The sequence below is a fragment of the Anomaloglossus baeobatrachus genome, unplaced genomic scaffold (assembly GCF_048569485.1).
Source record: "Anomaloglossus baeobatrachus isolate aAnoBae1 unplaced genomic scaffold, aAnoBae1.hap1 Scaffold_81, whole genome shotgun sequence".
Taxonomy (NCBI): Eukaryota; Metazoa; Chordata; class Amphibia; order Anura; family Aromobatidae; genus Anomaloglossus; species Anomaloglossus baeobatrachus.
This window is the reverse complement of record NW_027445195.1, coordinates 241,821-256,686: the sequence shown is the minus strand read 5'-3', so window position 1 is coordinate 256,686 and position 14,866 is coordinate 241,821. Positions and strand designations below refer to the sequence as shown.

Here is a 14,866-nt window from a genome sequence, read left to right as displayed (position 1 = left end):
TTCCTCAAAATGGGCACATTAGACTCAGAGGCCTTTATGTACGTCTCTTCTCAGGGACATCGGAGTGCCACACAATGTTTTACGTAAAATCTTTCATGTATTGATCTCAAAAAGTAACATACATTAGCTCTATCTCACTATTGGGTATGTGCCCTTAACATTTCCGCTATGAAAAATCATTTTGGTGTCATTTTGGAAGGTTTTCTGGTGAGTCCGTAAAAATGGCGTAAAACGCGGACAAAATTATTCACAGCTGTGACTTTTGAGTGATAAATGCTTCAAGGGGTCTTCCCCATGCTGTTGCCATGTCATTTGAGCACTCTTCGGAGACTTTTGTGCCATTTTTAGGGTTTCTACATGCTGCCGGTGGTCATTTCACAAAAATACTCGGGTCTCCCATAGGATAACATTGGGCTCGGTGCTCGGGCCGAGTACACGAGTATCTTGGGAGGCTCGGCCCGAGCTTCGAGCACCCGAGCTTTTTAGTACTCGCTCATCACTACTAATAAACCTAAAAAATAAAAATAAATTGAATAAAAATCATGAATATTGTGTTATAACAGGAAATTCGGTGTAAGAATGAATATCCGGGATTAGAGTTCAGCGAATGAGTTATAGAAATTGTTACAAAAAGGAGTGTGTACGGTTTATGCGTAAATTTTCAGAATGCGTACATGAAAATTATATGTATGTGAGAATGTCCCCCATGCTTTGTAAAAAGTTATTTATGAAAATGTAAATAAAATATATAAAAATGCCTAATTATTTATAATTTATGAGAAAGATATATATGTATGGAAGAATGTTATAAGGTGTCCAAGAACCATAAAGAAAAAGGGTGCATATATAATGTTAGAGGTCTAGAGTTCCACCAGGCTATATCACCCCTAAAGAAATAGAAAGAAGACCTTACTACCTGTGTACCCCAAAAAAAGCTATATTTCTTAGCCAGGATTATGGTGGAGATATGCACAAGTGAAATAAGAATATAAAGTAATACAATAAGATTATAAAACCAATATGTGTGCATTCATGCACCACCCGGTACGCTACCCTTGTCAAATTGCTCACTCTAGATCCCCACACGATCCATGAAGCCGTTCCCCCAGTCACACCGCCTGCTGCCGGTTCCCACTCATCCCTGGGGGAGTTAGGCGAGTGGTATCGAGAGCTACATGTCGGCACTGATGATACCCCCATACACCACAAGGAAGGGGTATACCGGGTGGTACAGGAGTATGAGCGGGTTTTTAGCAAGCACCCTCTAGATTTTGGGCAGATTAAAGGGGTTCAACACCACATCCCTACCGGTACACACTCCCCTATTAAAGAGAGATACAGGCCTATTCCCCCTGCGCACTACCAATGCGCCAAAGACATGTTGAGGAACATGAAGGAGGCAGGGGTTATTAGGGACAGCTGTAGTCCCTGGACCGCTCCGTTGGTGCTGGTTAAGAAGAAGGATGGCACCATGCGGATGTGTGTGGATTACCGGAAGATTAACCAGATAACGCATAAGGATGCTTACCCTCTGCCCCGCATCAAAGAGTCCCTGGCCTCGCTGAGAACCGCTAACTACTTCTCCACCCTTGACCTCACCAGCGGGTACTGGCAGGTGGCCGTGGCACCGGAAGACCGAGAGAAGACTGCCTATGGGACCGTTTTGCTGTACTTGGATGATGTGATTGTGTACTCACAGACGTATGAAGCCCACCTGGAGCACCTAGCCGAGGTGTTCGCGTCCCTTGCCAAGTATGGGATGAAGTTGAAGCCCTCAAAGTGTCATCTGCTGAAACCCAGAGTGCAGTACCTAGGACATGTGGTTGGTGCGGAAGGTGTCGCCCCCAACCCCGAGAAGATCACCGCCATCCAAGACTGGCCGAGACCGACCACAGTGAGGGAAGTGAGGCAGTTTCTGGGCCTGGTGGGATATTACCGTCGCTTCATTAAGGGGTACACAAAGATGGCTGCCCCCATGCAAGACCTCCTCGTAGGACAGACCAAGGGTGGTAGATCCCTAGTAGCCCCATTGGTGTGGGAAGAAAAGCATGAGGAATCCTTCCGCCAGCTGAGAACAGCCCTGACCGGAGAGGAAATCCTAGCGTACCCTGACTACAGCCGCCCATTCATCCTCTACACCGACGCCAGCAATGTGGGCTTGGGGGCTGTTCTATCCCAGGTCCAAGACAGAAGGGAAAAGGTAATAGCTTATGCTAGCCGAAAACTCCGACCGACTGAGAGGAACCCTGAGAACTACATCTCCTTCAAGCTTGAGCTCTTGGCACTGGTGTGGGCTATCACCGAGCGGTTCCGCCATTACCTGGCAGCAGCCAAGTTCACCGCGTACACAGACAATAACCTGCTGACCCATCTAGATACGGCCAAGCTGGGCGCGTTGGAGCAGCGGTGGGTGACCAGGTTAGCCAACTACGATTTCACCATCAAGTACCGGGCCGGCCGTACCAACGTCAATGCCAATGCACTCTCCCGGATGCCCCACCTGTCGGAAGAGGGGCCAGAGGATGATGACCTCGAAGAGATCGAGTTGCCTGCATTTCACCGGCCATTCACTGAGAAGGTGCACGTCTACCAACAACGGGTGAACCTGGATCCGCTGCCCCGACAGGACTGGCAGGAAGCTCAGGACCAGGCACCTGCTGTCCGCCTGGTCAAGACTCTAGTGGAACAGGGTTCTGCTGGGATAGACCCTGCTGCCCCTGCCGAAGCCCAACGTCTGTGGCAAGAACGGACCCGGCTATACCTACACCAGGGGAAGTTGTATCGCGAGCTGATTAATCCAAAGACTCACGAGAAGATCCGCCAGCTGGTGATTCCCCAGGCTAACGTGCCCACCGTCCTGCAAGCATACCATGATGGTGCAGTGCACTTCGGGTGGAAGAAGCTAGAGATGTTGTTAAGAGAGCGGTTCTATTGGAGTGGAATGTGGGAATCTGTGGAGGCCTGGTGCCGAGAATGTGGCCCTTGCGCATTGAGAAGGAAGGACGAGGCCAGCCAGAAGGCACCCCTACACCCGATCATTACACACCAACCGCTGGAGCTGGTTGCCCTTGACCATGTAAAGCTCACCCCCAGCCGAAGTGGGTACACCTACGCTCTGACCATCGTAGACCACTACTCGAGGTTCCTGGTGGTTGTCCCAGTTAAGGACTTAACCGGCCGCACCGCTGCTAAGGCTTTCCAGGCTTATTTCTGTTGACCGCATTGGTACCCGGAGAGGGTGCTTACCGACCAGGGTCCGGCCTTTGAAGCAGAGGTATTCCAGGAATTCTGCCAGTTGTACGGCTGCAAGAAAATCCGGACCACGCCTTACCACGCCCAAACCAATGGCATTTGTGAAAAGATGAACCACTTGGTCCTGGGCCTCCTCAAGACGTTACCACTGGAAGAGCGGAACCTGTGGCTGGAGAAGCTACCTGACCTGGTCGATATGTACAACAACATCCCTTCCAGCTCTACGAAATGCACTCCAGCATACCTGATGAGAGCTCGTCCCGGCCGGCTACCAGTGGATCTGGAAATGGGCTTGGAAGCTTCAGAAGCACTCCTGTCGACAGCTGAATGGGACACTCGGCGGAGGACACAGTACCGACAGGTCCAGGAGTATGTTGAAAAGAACTTGTGCCGGAGTCGGGGACAACAGGAGCAGTGCTTCAACAAGAAGGCGCCTGCCGGTTCCTTCCAACCTGGGGATGTAGTGCTGAAGCGGAAAAGAAGGGCCCACAAGCTGGATGATCAATGGGAAAAAACCCCGTATGTAGTCCAGCCCACAGGATGGGAGAATGGGAAGGCCTACCAGATCAGCCGTGACCAGGGGGGGACTTTGGCCACGGTTTCCCGAGACCACCTGAAGAAGTGCCCACCAGCATTGAGAGTAGCGGATGAGGCTCCAGTTCCCAGTCCAGTGGAGAAGGAAAAAGAGGTAATCCACACCATGATGGGTGATTTTCCAGCAGACTGGCCTACACAGAACGGTGCGGTGATCCTTCCAGTGATACTGTTCCCACAACCCGTGGATGAAGAAATGATGGAAACGGTTAACCGCGAGCCAGTGCCCAGGGATGTACCTGTACCCAGCTCCCCTACGCCTCCGCCTGCCCCACATGATAGCAGGGAGGAGGAACTGACTGTTCCCTCTGCCCCACTGCCTGTCACCACTGACACCGGACCCCGAAGGTCCACTCGCCCCAACCTAGGTAGACCCCCACTTAGGTACAGGGAAACTACTCTTTAAAAGGGGGGGGCTTTATGTGTTGAGTGTACCAGTTTGAAAGTTTTAAATGATAAGTAAAGATGATCAACCAAAGAAGTTTACCTGATTGAACCGTGATTAAACCGGCCGTTGCCGGCAACTGTTGTCCCCGTAGGGACTGTGCAACCATTGCGTAAGGAACTGCTTACGGACAAGCCCGAGAACTTGCAGGGCAACCACAAACTTAGTGCAATGTAAATAAAAATGTTTGTTGGCTTGACACCGTTACCGCCTCCGGAGAGGCTGATTTGGGAGGATGGGCCTGGAGGAAAGGGATGGCCTAGGCCCGCCACTACCGTAACTGGTGGCGATCCTCCGGGGGTTCAGGGGTCCCCTTGGACGTGGGCCCCCTGAAAGAGACAGAACCCGCTCGGGCAACTTGGTGCTGGACTGGGGTCAAGGGGTGCTGCCCGCTTCTTAGGGGCAGCATCAGGGCCAGGTTGTTTGGGTGGGAGAAGAGCGGAAGCTGTACCGTTGTAAAATGTTTATGATGCTTTTACATGTTTTACCGTTTTATTCTTTTTCAGTTGTGAAAATAAAACCGGTGATGGACGGGCAGCCCGCGGACGGTCTGCATTTTACTATAGGGGAATGTGGCGCCCTGGACAAGCCAGGTCGTCACAGGTACTACACCAACACACTCTACACTCCGGCTAGGCACACCGAAGCTAAACACAAATCCTAGTTGCCTTCCTCCAGGGGCTGATGTCCACACCAGGGGGTGGGCCAGGCGGTTGATCCCACCCACCGAGGAGTTCACAGTCCTGGAGGCGGGAAAAGGAGTCAGATTAGAGATCAGTTTTGGAGTTAGAGAAGTGAAGAGGAGAGGAGACTGACCGTGTCCGGGTGTGTGGCCCGGGCACTCAGCAAGGTTGGCAGACGGTGGTGACCTTCTGCAGGAGAGGCTGATTGGAGTGAACCGTACGGACCGGGGATGGGCAGTGGCCCGCCGGTACCAGATCGGGGAGTGAAGAGAAGCCAGCACCATCCGGCAGGGCCTACGGACCCCGACCAGGCTAGGAGTCGCCGTAAAACCGGTCAAATCCGTTAGCGACAGGAACCTCCAGGGTTTCCCAGCAGTCAAGACCCGATTGAAGGCAACAGCTCACACCGTAGAGGGAAGCACAGTCACCGCCAAGGCTACAGTTCCCAGGGCCAGAGCCTGCGGGCAAAAGGGGCTCCCTCAGCATCCATCCAAGCTGGGGAGCGGGTTACCGGTGGGAAGCCCGCTAGATTTTGGGGGAATAAAAGGGGTCCAACACCACATCCCCACAGGTGCACACCCACCCATCAAAGAGAGCTATAAGCCAATACCACCTTCACATTGCCAGTGTACCAAGGACATGTTGAGCAACATGAAGGCGGCTGGGGTTATCCGTGACAGTTGTAGCCTTTGGGCAGCTCTGTTGATCCTGTTAAAAAAGAAGGACGGCACCACTCCCCGTATTGAGGAATCGCTAGCTGCATTGAGAACTGCAAATTATTTTTCTACCCTTGATCTCACTAGTCACTATTGGCAAGTGTCCGTTGCTGAGGCAGACCCCTATGGGTCTCTGCGAGTTCAAAAGCATGCCCTTCGAGCTGTGCAATGCGCCAGGAACCTTCCAGAGGCTGATGGAATGCTGCTTGGGACAAGATTTTAGGGTGTATAAAAAGGGAGATTAGATCCCGTGATCCCAACGTATTGTTACACCTCTATAAATCACTTGTAAGGCTACATCTGGAATATGGGAACCAGTTTTGGGCTCCACATTTTAAAAAGGACATTCAGAAGTTAGAGTCAGTTCAAAGGTGGGCAACTAGACTACTACAAGGAATGGAAGGCCTCCCATATGATGACAAGTTGAAAAAGTTATTAAGTGATTATTGGCTGCAATGGGGCTTTCTGGCTGGTGCCAGCCTCTCTTCTTAGCACACAGGAACCACAATCCCTACACCATGCTTCAATGGATTCTCTCATCCCAGCCCAGTAAAACTACATATTTTACACAGTCATAAGCAGCCAAAAGGGATCTATTCTATTCAATTGCAAATGATCTAGATAAGACTGAGAATAAGATACTGCACGGGACATAGCAGAGTTGGTCAAGTTGAGTGGAGATGAGTTTGCTATTTGGCACAGCTTTTTGCATCAATAAAGCAAGTAAAAGGTGTGAAAGATAAAAAAAAGGGTGAAAGTGTGAAAAGTGAATTGGCCAAATTGAGGTGCATATAAAGTTTTTGCTTTCTTTCAATTCACTAATGGGGCTCATTTGAATCAGGTGAATTGAGTTCTGCTTTTGGAAACTGGGTTAAGAAGGGGTGCACCGGTCCTGGAGGTACTGCAATACCAGGTCAATGCGTGGAGTGGACAGAGCAAGATTTTTTCCATCTCCTTGTTCTAAAAATCCATTTAATATATGGTCCCCAGAGAGGGGACGTATCAGATATTAAACTGATAAGAACAGATTTAATTTTTTTTTTTTTCTGTTTATCAGTAGGACTTCAAAATAACAAAGGTGATCGCCTCCCGTTGCCTGGGAACCGTCCAGGCACAAGAGGGCTATGTGTCACCAGAAGGCGCACACACTTCCTCAAGGCCGGCAGACGTGCAATCCCAGGCACCTTCCAGTACCGACCAAGGTAGCGTCCTCCGAAACTACACTTGATCTTAGCCAAAAGGCCGAGAAGCTATAACCCGAATTGGTTACGGCCTTGAGTGGCACCCTGGCCTATACCGGACACATATTAGGGAGAGGGAGACAAACCCACGCCTACAGAAGACATTTTGTCACCCAAGCCAACCCTTGAAAAGGCTGTTTTGCAGAGCAAAAACAAGAAGAATGGTGCTTTTTGCAGCCGCCGCCCACTGCAATGAATCTGAATAACTCCTCCTTTTGGACACAAGCACCTCCCCTCCCCCTTGCAGTCTTTCCAATTCATGATACAAAAAGACGGACGGACAGGACAGGACAGGACAGGCTGCCTGACTTTCCGTCACTGCCACCCTTTGCCATCCTTGCCCGTAGAAAGCCCTTTCATCATCCCCAAACCCTAATCTTTTCCCTTCCCTTCCCAGATGCGTCTCACTCCCTTTCATTAGGAAGTGAGCGCAGCCTTTTCTCCGTTCTGCACATGCGCGACGTTAAACACAAATGCGCAGGCGTGCGTTCCATTACCCTCACTGCATTCCACTCCCATACAGGAAGTGGGCGCAGCTATTACTACGGTCGCACATAAAAGAACCCACGGCCACCACTGCACATAGCTGACTCCACCACAGGACACCCACTTCTACACCAACGCAGGTAAGACAGGATCGGCACCTCTATGCTCCCGTTACAATCAGGCTCAGTCACCATGTGATAACGCTCTCAACTCTTTAGTTGCAGGCTCCCCTTGCTTCACCTCCACTGGCTGTGCTGCCATTTCATCTCCCACCTGGAAGGTATACTTTATTCCACTATTTTCCTGTTTCTCTCTTCCCCCTTTTCCCATAACCTACTTTTATCTGCATTTGTGGGGTATCTATATGCTATTTACATCATAGTTTTATTCATTAATATGGAAGGGAAGAGTGCCCATGAGAGTGTTGAACTGCGGAGAGCAAGAGATTAAGCTGCTCCGATTTGCCACCATTGATAAGCTGTTCTCAGTAGATACACATGCTATCCAAACAGCAGCATCCACCATTGCTTCAGCCCACCCATTCAGTGACAGCTCACCAAGTCAGCCAGAGGAGTGGTGTAAGGAATTACACGTAGGCACTGACTCCACACCTTCACATCACAAGAAGGGGGTCTACAGGCTAGTGCAAGAATACGAGCAAGTCTTCAGCAAACATCCGCTAGACTTTTGAAGAATAAAAGGGGTCAAACACTACATCCCCACAAGTGCACACCCACCCATCAAAGAGAGATATAAGCCAAAACTACCTGCACATTACCAGTGTACCAAGGACATGTTGAGCAACATGAAGGAGGCTGGGGTTATCCGTGACAGTTGTAGCCTCTGGGCAGCTCCGTTGGTCCTGTTAAAGAAGAAGGACAGCACCACTCCCCTGTATTGAGGAATAGCTAGCTGCATTGAGAACTGCAAATTATTTTTCTACCCTTGATCTCACTAGTCGCTATTGGCAAGTGTCCGTTGCTGAGGCAGACCGGGAGAAGACCGCCTTTGCCACCCCGATGGGTCTCTGCGAGTTCAAAAGCATGCCCTTCGAGCTGTGCAATTTGCCAGGAACCTTCCAGAGGCTGATGGAATGCTGCTTGGGACACCGAAACTTTGAAACGGTACTGCTATACCTTTATGATGTTATTGTTTATTCTAAAGCAAACAAGATTTTAGGGTGTATAAAAAGGGAGATTAGATCCGGTGATCCCAACGTATTGTTACCCCTCTATAAATCACTTGTAAGGCCACATCTGGAATATGGGGTAAAGTCCTGAGCAGGTTGATAACCATTGGTTTGAGCATGGTAGGGTGTAGTGCGCATCTTCCTGCATCGGTAAAAGCTGCAGAAGTCCTTGAAGATTTCCGCTTCAAAGGCTGTGCCTTGATCTGTGAGGACTCTCTCTGAGTAGCCATGAGGTCTGCATAAGTGTGCTTGGAAGACCTTCGCTGCAGTATGGGCCATTAGATCTTTGACTTGTACCACAACCATAAATCTCGAGTAGTTGTCTACCATCGTAAGTGCATACGTGAGCTCGCCTCGATATTCTGCAACAAAACTCCCTTTTTCGATTTCAGTTTCAGCAAACACTCCTCTTCCTGTAGAAAATATTTATCATTACCTAAGACAGTCATTCTAATGCATGACAATATTAAGGCAATTTAGTTAAAACTTGTTTTAACTCACCTTTAAGGGGATTGATGTATTTCATGGTCAATCCAGGTTTGTCAGTGATGGCACTGACATAATGTATGGCGTCTTTTTCGGGCGTTATCCTTTGCCTTTTCATTGTGAAAATCCAGTTGCCTATATCAAAGCAAATTCTACTACTTGTAAAGTATGCAGAAAATGAAATGTAGAACATATAACATCAACTGCTTAGGAACGCATCATAGGTTAGTACTTAAAAGGATATTGTCATGTTCTAGTCATAATGCAAGCTGGACATTTTTCATGTTACCCTGTAATCGCCGGCCTGTTCTAATGCTCACAAGCCAAGATATAGGCTCAGCTGCTAAGGCTTCCCTCTGCCTTCTGAATGAAACTTGAATATGTCTGGGTCACTGTGTATATAGCAGGTGCTCAGAAAAAATAAGAGTCAATTCAATAGAAATAGCTCTGGCACACTATAGTGATCAATAACGTAAGAAAAGAACTCTTGGAATGCTGAAAATTCTTTATTTGTGCAAAAGGATAATTCATCCAACGTTTCGACCTTGTTTTTAGGTCTTTATCAAGGATAAAGTTATCTAAGATCATAAAGGGTTACAAAACCATATAAACACGTAATTAGTACATAGTACAACATAACAGTACAATATATTGCTACTTGAGAGTACAATGGGTCAAATGACCATGATGCACATACAAAAAATTTTTCCAAAGCCATAGTGAAAACATTTGTACTGAGGAAAGAAAATTTCCACATGACCTATCTGGAGAAACATTCTGGATCAAACAACCAAAAATAGTCAAGCAGGTAAATACACACCTATATGGATAACAGGATGATATGTGTTCAATTGTATAGCGTCATTGCCATTAAGGTACAAATGGAAAACTTGCAATCCTATATAGTGAAGGAAATGAACACATATCATATCAAAGAACACAGGAACATGGGTGTGAGAAAAACCTCAATGTTTATACTTTGTTCTTTATAATGGTGTGAACATGTATATGTCTCAGTACTAGAGATGAGCGAACCGGTCCCGGTTCGGCTCGAGGCGGTTCGCCGAACGGGGGGTCTGGCTCGAGTTCGGCTCGTCGAACGTTCGACGAACCGAACTAGAACCAATAGGCTATAATGGGAGGCAATCACAAACACATAAAAATGCATTATAAATGTACACAAACAGTTAATAAACATTGCCATAACACTTACCGGTCCTCGCGATCCCTTCTGCACTCTGTCTCCTGCCGCTATTCCATCCGATGATCGCTGAATCCTCCCGGTGACCTGCACTGCCAGCAGAGAAGCAGGACCTATCGTGACGTCAAAATAGCCATGTGACCAGTCACGTGGCTATTATCTCATTGGCTACAGACTGGTCACATGACTATGACACGTCATGTAGGACCTGCGAGTGCATCTCTCCGGTACACGGTGCACATATGTGTATCGCCGTGTACCGGCGACATGCTCTAGCACACGGTCGACTCCCCGTTCCGTTAGGGACCGGCTGACACAGCCGGTCATTAACGGAGATCACCGTTGCCATAGCAACGCAGTTAGCGGTGACGTCACCGCTAACCGCGGCTCCGGGAGCACCGTTGCTATGGTAACGCGTCTGTCAGCGTTACCGCTAGCAGCCAGCAGTGATCACTCACGGAGTGAAGGCTGCACGCTGCTTCCCGATTGTAGTGAGCATTGTAGTTAGGATGGAGGTTCCCCAGCCCCAAGTGATGCCCCTCACTACAATCGTCACTACTACTACACTAGAAAGAAAGAAGACAGAAGAGCAGGATCGTGGAGGGCTGACAGGGGTAATAAAGATGGAGTCTCTAATGTGTCTGTGTATTTATTTCTATTAAAGTATTTTTTCTCTGTGTGGTGTCTTTTTTTAACCCTTTATTGGAGATTCTTAATGGCCGGGTCAAACGTGCCTGACATTAAGAATCTCTGGCTTAATACTGGCTGGTAAAACAAAGCCAGTATTAACTCATGATTACCCAACAAGCCACCCGGCTCCAGGGCTGTTGGAAGAGTTGGATACAGCGCCAGATGATGGCGCTTCTATGAGAGCGCCATTTTCTGGGACGGCTGCGGACTGAAATCCGCAGCAGAGGCGCCCACAAACCTCGGGCTAACCTGTGCTGCGGATTCCAATCCCCAGCTGCCTAGTTGTACCCGGCTGGACACAAAAATAGGGCGAAGCCCACGTCATTTGTTTTTTAATTATTTCATGAAATAAGTGAAATAATTAAAAAAAACGGGCTTCCCTATATTTTTGGTTCCCAGCCGGGTACAAATAGGCAACTGGGGGTTGGAGGCAGCCCGTGGCTGCCAGCTGTACCTGGCTAGCATACAAAAATATGGCGAAGCCCACGTCATTTTTTTGGTGGGCAAAAAACTTCTGCATGCAGTCCTGGATGGAGTATGCTGAGCCTTGTAGTTCTGCAGCTGCTGTCTGCTCTTCTCCATACAGACAGACAGCAGCTGCAGAACTACAAGGCTCAGCATACTCCATCCAGGACTGTATGCAGAAGTTTTTTGCCCCCTGAAAAAATTATGTGGCTTCGCCATATTTTTGTATGCTAGCCAGGTACAGCAGGCAGGTACGGCTGCCCCCAACCCCCAGTTGCCTATTTGTACCCGGCTGGGAACCAAAAATAAAGGGAAGCCCTTTTTTTATTATTTCATGAATTTCATGAAATAATTAGAAAACAAATGACGTAGGCTTTGCCCCATTTTTGTGTCCAGCCAGGTACAACTAGGCAGCTGGGGATTGGAATCCGCAGCACAGGTTGGCCTGAGCTTTCTGGGCCCCACTGCTGCGATTTGCAGTCTGCAGCCGCCTCAGAAAATGGCATTTTCATAGAAGCGCCATCTTCTGGCGCTGTATCCAACTCTTCCAGCACCTGCCTGCTATACCTGGCTAGCATACAAAAATATGGCGAAGCTCACGTCCTTTTTTTGTAGCTTTTTGGCAAAAAAAAAAAAAAATGCTTCCCTGGATTTTCCATTGCCAGTGAAGGTAACACCAAGCAGTGGGGGTTAGCAGCCAGTAGCTGCTTGGATTACCCTTAGCTAGCAATACAAAAAATGCAGTGGGAGCTAACATATATTTTTTTTAATTATTTATTTAAATAACTAAAAATAAAATGGGCTTCCCTGTATTTTGATTGCTGGACATCACAGTGCTGTAAAAATAAATCTTTAAAAAAATGACGTAGCGCTCCGCGGTATTTTTGATTCTCAGCGCAGATAAAGCAGACAGCTATGGGTTGCCACCCCCATCTGCCTGCCGTTACCTTGGTTGGCAATCAAAATACAGGGAAGCCCATTAATTTTTTCTATTTAAAAAATAGTTAAAAAAAAAAATTACGTTGGGTCCCCCCATTTTTGATAGCCAGCTAGGGTAAAGCAGACGGCTGTAGCCTGAAAACCACAGCTGGCAGCTTTACCGTGGTTGGGGATCCAATGTGGAGGTCCCCTCAGGCTCTTTTTTATAATTATTTTATAAATATTAATAATTACACAATAAAAGTAGGGGACCCCCCAAATTGGATCACCAGCCAAGGTAAAGCGGACAGCTGTGGTCTGGTATTCTCAGGGTGGGAAGGTCCATAGTTATTGGGCCTTCACAGCCTAAAAATAGCAGGCCGCAGGCACCCCAGACGTGGCGCATCCACTAGATGCGCCAATCCTGGCGCTTCACCCCAGCTCATCCCGTGCCCTGGTGCAGTGGCAAACGGGGTAATAAATCGGGTTGATACTAGCTGTAAAGTCACCTGAGATCAAGCCCAGCAGTTTGTGATGTCATGGCGTCTATTAGATACCCAACATCATAAACTGTCAGTACTAACAAAAACAAAAAATCGACAAAAGAAATTTATTTGAAAAAACAGTCCCCAAAACATTTCCTCTTTCACCAATTTATTGTAAGAAAAAAAATAAAGGGGTCCCACGACGACTCTGGACCGTCTAGAATATGGGGGGGGAGACACTCAGGGAACGTATCCCCCATTTTCTAGGAGTGCGGACCCTTCATGTGAGGAGTGTGGGTGCAATGAATCTGCACTCACTCTCCCCGGGTCCACAGCAGCAGAGTCCATGTCGTAATGGTTGCTACCAAAGCTGCAATGCCCTGCTCATGAGGTAAGGGCATGCCTAATCAGGAGAACTACTGTAGAGGAAGCTCTGCTCACTGGTATATAGGTGCTCAGAGGTAATAATAGATAAAATTAGTGAGTAACCTCGGCACTCTATATCTCCCAGACTAAGTCAGTAAGTCACAACGGATAGTAATGCAAAATCACTCTTTATTGGTCCGTATTAAGAAAATTTTTTTTTCATAAGCATATATGTTTTTGTCCAAAACAAGTTACAAATGACGTTTCGGCCTGAGCCTTCGTCAGATTGGACTTATCTGCATGTAATCATGAAAAATGACAATAATCAGTATCACATAAGAGTGAGAGAACAATAACATAAACTCGAACAATGTAGAGGTACAATTGGGATGCAGCAAAAAAATTGCAACACAGCAAGAAATGAAACACATGATACAAATGTCATAATACAGTACAAGGACAATATAGTAATGACAAATATGGGGTCAGAGTAGACTTAGACAGCTCTGGTACGAAAGAGATGTCAATCATAAAGTAACATGTGCAGTAGGTGTAGAGCTACACTATGCATGGCAGAGCTAATGGGTAGACCGACCATAGAAAAAGTAGAGAAAAAGTGGAGAAAAAGTGGAGAATAAGTGGAACATAAGAGGAGAAAAAGTGGAGAAAAAGTGGAGAAAAAAGTGGAGAAAAAGTGGAGAAAAAGTGGAGAAAAAGTGGAGAAAAAGTGGAGAAAAAGTGGAGATTAAGAGGAGAAAAAGTGGAGAAAAAGTGGAGAAAAAGTGGAGCATAAGAGGAGAAAAAGTGGAGAAAAAGTGGAGAAAAAGTGGAGAAAAAGTGGAGCATAAGAGGAGAAAAAGTGGAGAAAAAAGTGGAGAAAAAGTGGAGAAAAAGTGGAGCATAAGAGGAGAAAAAGTGGAGTAAAAGTGGAGAAAAAATGGAGAAAAAGTGGAGAAAAAGTGGAGATTAAGAGGAGAAAAAGTGGAGAAAAAGTGGAGAAAAAGTGGAGCATAAGAGGAGAAAAAGTGGAGAAAAAAGTGGAGAAAACGTGGAGAAAACGTGGAGGAAAAAGTGGAGAAAAAGTGGAGAAAAAGTGGAGAAAAAGTGGAGAAAAAGTGGAGCATAAGAGGAGAAAAAGTGGAGAAAAAAGTGGAGAAAACGTGGAGAAAAAGTGGAGCATAAGAGGAGAAAAAGTGGAGATTAAGAGGAGAAAAAGTGGAGAAAAAGTGGAGAAAAAGTGGAGATTAAGAGGAGAAAAAGTGGAGAAAAAGTGGAGAAAAAGTGGAGCATAAGAGGAGAAAAAGTGGAGAAAAAGTGGAGAAAAAGTGGAGAAAAAGTGGAGCATAAGAGGAGAAAAAGTGGAGAAAAAAGTGGAGAAAAAGTGGAGAAAAAGTGGAGCATAAGAGGAGAAAAAGTGGAGAAAAAAGTGGAGAAAAAGTGGAGTAAAAGTGGAGAAAAAATGGAGAAAAAGTGGAGAAAAAGTGGAGATTAAGAGGAGAAAAAGTGGAGAAAAAGTGGAGAAAAAGTGGAGCATAAGAGGAGAAAAAGTGGAGAAAAAAGTGGAGAAAACGTGGAGAAAACGTGGAGGAAAAAGTGGAGAAAAAGTGGAGAAAAAGTGGAGAAAAAGTGGAGAAAAAGTGGAGCATAAG

At 47.1% G+C, this 14,866-nt stretch overlaps 1 pseudogene; it reads right to left on the bottom strand.

Moving 5' to 3' along the window:
- Window positions 1–6,566: 6,566 nt before the first annotated feature.
- On the bottom strand, window positions 6,567–6,773 carry LOC142288281 (U2 spliceosomal RNA; annotated as a pseudogene).
- Window positions 6,774–14,866: the final 8,093 nt, after the last annotated feature.